The sequence below is a fragment of the Acomys russatus genome, chromosome 5, assembly GCF_903995435.1.
Source record: "Acomys russatus chromosome 5, mAcoRus1.1, whole genome shotgun sequence".
In the NCBI taxonomy this organism is placed as follows: Eukaryota; Metazoa; Chordata; class Mammalia; order Rodentia; family Muridae; genus Acomys; species Acomys russatus.
In genome coordinates, this window is record NC_067141.1 from 37,413,177 (window position 1) to 37,422,146 (window position 8,970).

General features: G+C 45.3%; 1 pseudogene; it reads right to left on the reverse strand.

Annotated features, from left to right (window-relative positions):
* Positions 1–3,941: 3,941 nt before the first annotated feature.
* On the reverse strand, positions 3,942–7,539 carry LOC127189841 (sperm-associated antigen 7-like; annotated as a pseudogene).
* Positions 7,540–8,970: the final 1,431 nt, after the last annotated feature.

The window sequence follows — 8,970 nt, forward strand, 5'->3', positions numbered from 1 at the left end:
TGTAAACATGTTTTTGTTTTAATCCCAGGTGTGGAATATGGGGGCTGCTCCAGTTTGTCCACAGATGATAACTGCCTCCTGAGAGGTCATGTGATCTTTGTCAACTGTGAACGACCTCATGGGGCAGCAGCAGAGGGTGGCGGAGGGGGGTGGGAGGGGGAGGGCAGCGGCTTGGTCTCTGTCTGTGAGGATAAAAGCCAGCGAGAGAGAGAGAGAGAGAGAGAGAGAGAGAGAGAGAGAGAGAGAGAGAGAGAGAGAGAGAGAGAGAGAGAGAGACAGAGAGAGAGAGAGAGACAGAGAGAGAGACAGACAGAGACAGACAGACAGACAGACAGACAGAGACAGACAGACAGACAGAGAGAGACAGACAGACAGAGAGAGACAGAGACAGAGAGAGAGAGAGAGAGAGACAGAGACAGAGACAGAGACAGAGACAACACTAGGGTCTCTGAGAAAGAAGACTGTTGGCACTCCCCAACCCCCCCCCCCCCCCATCCACCCCCCCTCCCCCGCTCCTGGTTGCTGTTGATACAGTGTGACAAGTCAGAGATATTCTGAATTGAGGATTGGTCTTGCCCCATGGAATCTGATGACCCTAAACAGCAGGAAGTGGCTAAGGAAAACTACAGCCTCTCTCCCCTCTAACCTTTCCCTCCTACCTGGTGTTGGGGTGTTGGAAGGGACTGGAGTGGAGAAGGGGGAAAGAGGTTTAAGGAACCCAAAATAAAATAGATTTTTAAAATATGCCAATATTTGGTGCTCAATGTGCGGCTTGGAATAATGGAAAATCTGGGTTCTAATGTCTTAGAGGAGAGAGCTGGGGGTGGGGTTATGGAGAAATGGATACACTGTTTTAGGGTATGAGAGAGTTTTACTGCAGCTGTTGCCACTGGGTTCTCTCCCTCTGTACTCCCAGAGGGGATATTCTCTGCTTTTGCTTCATTGTCTTCCTGCCTTCCGGTTTTTAAAGGGTTGAAAAAATGTCTAAACAATTGGAAAAGTTGCAAGTGGATGAAATAGGAAAGCTGAAAGTGTCACTCAATTCTCTCCTTTTGGAAAGGATTGCAAAGTTGGCTGTGCAACTGGAGCAGAGGTTGAAGTGCTTGAAAGCAGAAAAGTGCTGTTGTCAAGGGAGGACACCTGTGTGAGGAGAATGTAACCTTGCCTCAGGCTGGGCCCAAGGTGAAAGTAGTGTTGGGTGGCTTGACCCCACTGAGGCCTTGCTTCTATGCACTGATAAAGATCTCAGATAGACTCAGAGAGAGAGGAAATCTCAGCCTAAGACAAAGGAAGGGCTCTGGGGACTCTGCCCCAGGCATTGTATTGCATAAAGAACCATCGATTAGGAGAAGAGAGGCCAGAGGTTCCTTCCTGCTGGCTTAGGGAGTTGGAGGATTTGGTGGCCGGTGGTGAACTCGGTGAATTTCTTCAGGTTCGGTCCAAGGTGTGGCGGCTTCTGTGAGATAGAGGATCTGCTAGACTCCTGAGATGTACAAGGGATTTGCCCTGCAGAACTGATACCCAGAAGGTTTCATTCTCGTTCTCCTGAATCTCCTTTCCCTCCTGTTTAGGGTAGTTGGGTTGTAAGGGAGGTATGTTCCTTTACTAAATTACTACTAAAGTAGAATCGTTAAGAAATCAGAGGCAACACATCTGGTAACCGAGAGCCAGAGTTTCCCACAGTTGCTGCCTTGCCCTGCTCCTCAAATTTTCGATGTTAAGTTCCCAGAGCCCCTGAGTAGGCTGGGAAACCAAGAGGAGCAGAAGGCCATACGGGGTGAAAGAGTTTCAAGAAATAAGGTTAATCGTCCCTCCTCTTTTTTATTAATTCACTCATATTACATCTCAATAGTTATGCCATCCCTTGTACCCTCCCATTCCTCCCTCATTCCTGCTTTCCCCCTACTCCCCTCCCCTATGACTGTGACTAAGGGGGACCTCCGTGAGAGAAGCATGGGAGAATGGGGAAATAGAAGGATCCAAAGGGTCCTAGAAACCTACAAGAAGAACATTATGATGGGCAGATCTGGGCCCAGGGGTCCTGCTTAAACTATGGCACCAGCCAAGGACAATACGTGCAGTAAACTTCGAGCCTCTACCCAGATCTAGCCAATAGACAAGACATTCTCCACAGTTGAGTGGAGAGTGGAGACTGACTTTCACATGAACCCCATATCTGACCATGTCCCCTTGAGGGGGAGGCCTGGTGGCACTCAGAGAAGGGATAAGATTAATCTTGAACACACTGAGCTGCTAGAGGAGCAGCCTCGGGTTAAGAGATTAGCACCATTAATTTTCCCAGTAGCCACCAAAAGCCTCAGATATCAAAATGCTTGGTGCTTCAACTGCGGTAAATTTAGTCTTTAAAAAGAAATTGTGCCAAAGTGCTAAAAGCCTCAGAGCTTAAAATGGCCAGTGCATTAACTCTGAGAAATATGGTATGTTTGGCCAGAGATGTGAACAAGCCATTTCTGACAATACTGGGCTCTTGACAAGAATGTTTAAGTTTCCTGGAGTTTGAGGGCCTCAGTTGAGAAAATGCTTCCATGAGATCCAACTGTAAGGCATTTTCTCAATTAGTGATCAATGGGGGAGGTCTCAGCCCATTGTGGGTAGTGCCATCCCTGGGATGGTGGTCCTGGGACCTAGAAAAAAGCAGGCTGAGCAAGCCAGGGAAGCAAGCCAGTAAGCAGCACCCCTCCATGTCCTCTGCATCAGCTCCTGGCTCCAGGTTCCTGGCCTATTTAAGTTCCTGTCCTAGCTTCCTTTGATGAAGAATAGCAATATGGAAGTGTAAGCCAAATAAGCCCTTTTCTCCCCAACTTTCTTTTTGGTCACTTTTTTTGTAGCAATAATAGAAGTCCTAGCTAAGACAACAGGAGCACACAAACTGTAGGATGTGGTCAAGAACCTGTGATCGCGGAGGTTATGGGCCCCAGGGGAGAAATTACTAATTTGATTTTTCTGAATAAACACAGTATTGCACTGCCTTCTAAACACTTTATCTTTATACCCATAATTAGTGCTGCCTTTAGCCCTCATCAGAGATTTTTTTTTTTTTTTTTTTTTTGCAGTGCATGATGGTTAACATAGATTCACAACTGGCCAAAGTGCAGAGAATAAGTGACTGGGGAGTGTCTAGCCCTAAACCAATCAGCTATAGCAATGACTCTCCCCGAAAGGATCAGAGAACATTGTGGAAGAGGAAATAGAATGAGGATAGTAGCCAGAGGTCAGGGAGGAGTGCTGCACCACGACATGCCTGTTCACTCATGAATTCCCCGTAGCTATGCTTGCCAACACAAGACCTGCAGAAGATCAAGTCAGTTAACCCTCCAGCATGGACAAGAGACAGGCTTATGAAGCCCCACCCCTAGGTGAGGAGCTACGTTAATTGATAGTTACTGCTAGATTGCCCATGCGCCAGTGGCAGGCTTTACACTCATGCACATAAGGACAGCACTAACTGGCTAGTTAAGCTATTTTAAAAGACATGAAGTTGGTAGGGTGGTGGTGTCTGAGAGGAGCTGGAAAGGGTGAGAGATGAATATAATCAAAACACATTGTGTACATGTATAAAACATTATAAAGATTGTTTTATTTTTGCATTATATATATGCACATGCATACACATGTATGTCTCTAGGTATAATCCATGCTCTTGAGCAGGTATCCAAGGAAGCCAGAAAATGTCATCAGATTCCATGGGGCTAGAGTTATAGGCAGTTATGTGAACTATCCATTGTGGTTGCTGGGAACAAAACTTGGGTCTTCTGCATGAACAGTGTGCTCTCTTAACTGCTGAGACATCTCTGCAACCCAAAAAATATATTTTTAAAATGGAATGCTACAGCACATTTGATGAATGAAAAAATAGTATGTTTCTTCATTCTTACAAGTTAACTGAAAATTTGCATTGAATGAATAGAAGTGAAAATATTTCATTCACCTAAAAAAGAAGTCCAAATAGCTTAAAAAGAGAAATATTAAAACCTGTTTTTTTAGGAGAAATAATTAACACATCACATTAATAAAACTTGCCATCTTCAATTGGGCATTTGTCCTTATTACAATAACAAATCAAGTTTTGGTTTTGTTTGTTTGTTTTTTGGTTTTTCAAGACAGGGTCTCTTTGTTTAGCCTTGGCTGTCCTGGACTCACTTTGTAGACTAGGGTAGTCTCGAACTCACAGTGATCCTCCTGCCTCTGTTTCCTGAGTGCTGGGATTAAAGGTGTGCACCACTGTGCCTGGCTGAAACTTTTTTGTTGTTTGTTTGTTTTTTGAAACAGGGTTTCTCTGTGTAGCCTTGACTATTCTGGACTCACTTTTTAGACCAGGCTGGCCTTGAACTCACAGTGATCCGACTGCCTCTGCCTCCCATGTGCTGGGATTACAAGCATGCTCCACCACACGTGGCACAATGTACTTTTTTGTTTTTGTTTTATCTCAGTATACAGGAGGCAGAGGTTCCAGGACTATCCTGTCTTAAAGAAAAAAGGCTGATTGTGGTGGCACATGCCGATAGGATTTTTGTTTGATGACTTTGTATGGTTTGTTTGTTTGTTTGTTTGTTTGTTTATTTAATTGTATGAGTGCTCTATCTGCATGTACACCTGCACACCAGAAGAGGGCACCAGATCTCATTATAGATGGTTGTGAGCCACCATGTGGTTGCCAGGAATTGAACTCAGGACCTCTGAAAGAGCAGACAGTGCTCTAACCTCTGAGCCATCTCTCCAGCCCTTAACAAATCAAGTTTTAAGTAAGAGAAATGTTAGGTTTTTTTGGAGGGTGGGTCAAACAGTATTTATTCAATGTAAAGCAACCCCAGACCAATGGGGAAGAAAGTTCCAAGGATAACAGAATAACACAGATTAAATACCCACTCATACATTTGCAGGCGTGAGCGCGCACACACACACATGCACCTACCTACCCACCCACACAAACATGTACTCGCACATACCCCCACACCATGCTCCCCCACGCACACATAATCTCACCAACCATACATCCAAGTTCCAGCAGTGATAAACACCTGCTTCTCTCCAGCCTGAGTGGCAGCTGGCAGGACCTCATAGTTGAGAAGTGGGGCTCCAGGATGGGTCCTCATAGCAGCCTTGTCCCTCCATGCCCCTCCCTTGCTGGAGGTCAAAGTGAGCCAGGTAGGATGCCTAGGAGGTAGTTGGCGACTCTTCCCCACTCTGCCGCAGACGGTTCTTGGCTCGGATCTTACTCACGGCCTCTTCTATGGAGCACATGTCCCACTTGCTGGCCATGGGCACAGGGCTATAGGTCTTGTTGGCTTGTAGCATGTACACTTCATCTTTGGCTGCTCCTTTGCCAATAAGGTGGCTGTACTTGTCCTTGCAGCTGCTGTCCAGGCTCACCACACAGGTCCCTGCTGGGCTGCTTCCTCTTCCTGCTTCTGAGCCTGTTGCTTTAGCTTCTGCTTCTCTTTCGTCCTCTGGGGGTCCCACTCCTCTCCATGACCGTAGGAGTCTAGCTCTTCATCTGAGGGTGCAAGTTCCTTTTTGAAGATCATGACATAGCAACAGCCATCATCATCTCCAAAGGAGACGGGCGTGAGGCCAGCTGCCTCTACCACATCATGTAGTATCCTCTTCTCTGTCTTGTTCATAGGCTGAAACTTTTTCTTGATCTCTCCGCTGTCCTGGATGAAATCAAACACCTCTTTCTCCATCCTTTTACGAAATTCCACTTTGTGCTGTTTGCTTTGCTCCTGTAGTTTCTTCAGGCAGGCAGCCTGCTCTTGGGCCTTGCACCCAAGGACACAGAGTATGGAAAGCCATGAGCAGGACAAGGGTGAACCACTCCTGGAACCACTTCAGGATCTAGTTTCACTTTGCTCAGGGAGAACAAAGGCTACATATCCCTTGTGGAGTGGGGGGGGGGGGGTGTTCCGAGATAATTTGTTGAAACCAGGCACTTTAAGGATGCTTGCTTTACATTTGGCAGCACGCTCCTATCATATGAATGGGAACACAGCACCTAATTATCCCATAGGCACAGGAGGGGAGAGCTAGCAGGGAGCTGTGTCAAGGGCCATATAGCCAATGTGGTTAGGGGCATCTGTGTCTAAAGACACTCTCCAGATAGAGTCAGGCAGAGAGCCGGAGGCCCAGCTGGGGAGAGGGTGTCCTACACCTAATTCCGAGGTCAGAATGGCTGGCTATACCGGGATGACTGCAACCTCAAACAGCAGGGTCCTTCCAACAGCTAGCAATATATATGACACAGTATTCTCAAGTGATGCTGAGCAGCAGCAGTCAGCCAGGTGATCCTGGGAGAAAACTACCTATACTGTGCCATACAGTGTCTAGTACTGCATTTAATAAGTTCCACTGACAGCACTTCATTTAACTGTGGGGTTTGTATCATAGGTGGCTTTGTACAATAACATTTTTAGTGTGAGCATCCTGAGCACATTTTAAGGTAGACTAGGCTAAGCATGATGCCCCCATATTAGATGTATCCAACATGTCTTCAAGCTTAGGGCATTTTCAATTTATCCTGGGATTCTCAGGCTATGGCAGCGGTTTTGAAGCTGACTTTCCTAAAAGCCCTGACTTTTCACTCGGGCCTTCAGGATATGCTACCTTAAGCCTTGGGACAGAGGCCAGGATGTAGCTGGCCAGGTTAGCAGAGCATCTGCCTAGTGTGCAGAAAGCTTTCATTCCTTCCCTAGCATGGCGCAAGCGCAATGTGATGGTTTTGGCTTCTCATTTCTGCTATTCAGGAAGGAAAGGCTTGAGAATCGGAAGTTCAAAGTCAGCCTTTGCTGAGTAAACCTGAGACCAGCCTGGGCTACAGAAGACACAGCCATGGGGGAAAAAAAGTTAGCAAACAAAATCCGAATTCACGTGCATCCCTGCACATCAGGTGTTTACTATTTCAGAGTGTTCGCCTGAAACCGATAATCTTCTTTCTTCAAGGCTGAAGTCATAATCAACAGGTTACCAACCAGCATCTTTTATAACATCAGGTTCTAAGGCACCCAGGCAAAGCCTAGATGAGGAACAAGCCGTTGTAACAGTAACAGTGCTCTTTTCCCCTTGTGACTTACTCACCCTCTGAGTCATTCTCTCCGACGCTCACCTCAGATCTCAGAAACAGCAGGTCTGATCAGAAAGCAGCTTCAGGCAGCTATCAAAGCTACCCTGAAGGCAGCACTGGACTACACACAGTTAATAGAGAGGAAGATGAACAGATAGCCAGCCCCACAAACACTTCTTGACCCCACATGCTTCCTGCTAGCAACCAGCTTTCGTTCTTCCCCCGTGTGATGCAAGCACCGTTACCAATACTCGAGGACAGAGCCGAAAATATCCGTCTCTAGTGCCCTTCCCAGCACAGCTGTGTTGAATAAACTCTTTCTCTACACTCACCAAAACTTCTTTTAAAGTGGGTGAAGGGGATCTGCTGGAGCACGCGTACGCGCACAGACGCATACCACGAGCACCATCACCCAGACACGCCTCCGGCCTTGGAGTCCTGTTCACTAAGTCAAACCTCATTGTAAGTTGAGGAGCATCTGCAGTGGCTTTTCTGAAGCTCCCAGGCCATGCAGCTTCAACTTTGTGAAACTAATGTTTAAAATTACTCAGCTACGAGCTGGAAATGATGGGACATGCCTCTATAGCTCGCACTTAGGAAGCTGAGGCAAATTTGAAGCCAATTTGGGCACATAGCAGGGCTGTTTTGAAAACAGACTAGAACTTGATAATGGATAAACTGTAATTTTCTATTTAAATATAATCTTATCCATAGTCACTCCTATTTTGATGCAAAGTAATCACTTTTTTTTTTTAATGAAAATACCCTAGTTTCATTAAGCTTCAAGTATAGCCTGGTCTAGAAAGCAAGCCCAAGATATCAAGGGCTACACAGATAAATCCTGTCTCAACAAAACAAAACAAAAAACCCAGCTTGCCCTGATTATAGAGATAACAAACCACTATTATATGTATAACTTACTTTTATATATATATATATATATATATATATATATATATATAGTTTTTTTGTTTTGTTTTGTTTATGTGTGTCACATGAATGTCTAGTGCCCTCAGGAGCCAGAAGAGGTCATCTGATGGCCTGGAACTGGAGTTATAGATGATCAGGAACTGCCATCTGGATGCTGGGAGTTGAAGAGCTGCAAGTGCTCTTAACCACCAAGCCATCTCTCTTAAAATACAGTGAGGGTTTATTAACACTGTGTTGCCCAAATGGAGGGTTTTACAACATCATTTAAAAGTGTGTGACTGTGTGTGTGTGTGTGTGTGTGTGTGTGTTTCTTGTGTTTGCATGGTCTCTAGTACCACTGCACAGGTATGAATGTCAGAGGGCAACATAGCAGAAGTGGTTCTCTCCTTTTACCTTTTCAGAGTTCTGGAGTGCAAACTCAGTTTGCAGGTTTTTATTGAAAGCACCTTTACCTACTGAGCCATCTCATTAGCCCCAAACATAGTTGTTGGGTTGTTTTGTTTTGTTTAAAAAAAAAAAAAAAGCTGTCAGTGCATGAAAACATCATGATGAAACATATTGCTTTGCATTCTAACAATTTAATTTTTAAAATTCTCAGAAAAAAAATACAACTTGGGCCATTGAGATGATTCAGTGGGTAAAAACATCTGCTACTAAACTGGACAACCTAAGTTTAATCTCTGGGATCCACATGTTAGGAGGAAATGCTAAGTCCCCAAAGTTGTCCTCTACAACAACACCAAGACAGACATGACCTGGTCTCACACACACCAAACAAACCAACACATGTAACTTTAAACTACCTGAAAATGAAAAGTATTAGATTAGACATTTGCAAGCTTGTCCAGGATCAGAAGCCGAGCTGAGAGCGTGATGAATTATGTCCTGCAGCCAGGAAGGCAGACCCTCGCTCTCTCAGCAAATGCCTGTGAGACCAATAAGGATGTTCAATGGGGCTCCAA